At 33.6% G+C, this 277-nt stretch overlaps 1 long non-coding RNA gene across 1 annotated transcript in view; it reads right to left on the reverse strand.

Moving 5' to 3' along the window:
- LOC116697573 (uncharacterized) overlaps positions 1-277 on the reverse strand; it is a 2604-nt gene that overhangs the window by 1509 nt on the left and 818 nt on the right. The window lies entirely within an intron of this gene.

The following is a 277-nucleotide window of genomic DNA, read 5'->3' on the forward strand; positions in this document are numbered from 1 at the left end:
AAAATAAATAGATTATCTTGCTATGCTGTTTATCTTACTTAGATTGTATGAGTCCAATATTTTTTGAGTGAATTTAAATCAAGTGACATCAAACCTTTTATGCTACTTCAAAAACTGAGAACAACCAAAAACAACCAAACGGGAACGTTGTGTGGAGGTACGGTGCAACCGCAGGGGAACGTTACAGTTGGTTTTTTAATTATTTTTTTTGAAATCTGTTTATTGATCCCCTATGGGGAAATTACAATTACAATTTACACTCTGTGTCCACACTTTG

This window comes from Etheostoma spectabile, chromosome 11 (assembly GCF_008692095.1).
Source record: "Etheostoma spectabile isolate EspeVRDwgs_2016 chromosome 11, UIUC_Espe_1.0, whole genome shotgun sequence".
Classification (NCBI taxonomy): Eukaryota; Metazoa; Chordata; class Actinopteri; order Perciformes; family Percidae; genus Etheostoma; species Etheostoma spectabile.